The sequence below is a fragment of the Belonocnema kinseyi genome, chromosome 2 (assembly GCF_010883055.1).
Source record: "Belonocnema kinseyi isolate 2016_QV_RU_SX_M_011 chromosome 2, B_treatae_v1, whole genome shotgun sequence".
Taxonomy (NCBI): Eukaryota; Metazoa; Arthropoda; class Insecta; order Hymenoptera; family Cynipidae; genus Belonocnema; species Belonocnema kinseyi.
Genome location: NC_046658.1, coordinates 39215453 through 39216098, shown reverse-complemented (window position 1 = coordinate 39216098; position 646 = coordinate 39215453).

Here is a 646-nt window from a genome sequence, read left to right as displayed (position 1 = left end):
TTACTTTTCGCACGAATATTTTATAATTTCGAATCGAAACCGCGCATTCTATGGAAGCGACGGTGCTGTTCCTAGAGGATGGAATGCAAATTTATGCGATCGCTACATAAGTAGGCTTTAGCCATACGTCACACGCCATACAAACGGTGCACTATTTCCCATTCTATATCGTTCGAAGCCGTTTAGAACGGTGCTCGAGAATGCCGATAGCATTCTAAAAATTTTAGTGTTCTAAAAGACCACTCTAAAATTTTAGCGTTCTAAAATAGTAGAACGATACTCGAGATTAGCACCCCAGAGTCGGGTACGTATACATCACGTATATTACATGGGTTTCAACATGCATATTACTACGTATATTATGTCCTTGGTTTTCTACGAATGTATTTTTCATTTAATAACGTGACTGTATGGGCGGGATTTTCGAATTCTTTACTCTAAAAATACCCAATTGCATTATAGAAATAATTGATATTGAGCAATTAATTCAGTATTTATCATTATTTATCACATTCCTGAACAAATTATTTAAAAAATAATAATCATATACGTGTTTATTGTCCTTCATAATCCGCAACATTTTCAAGCATGTGGAACACGAGTGTAAGTAATCGTTCGCGCTCGAAATTAATGTTTTCCCACAGTT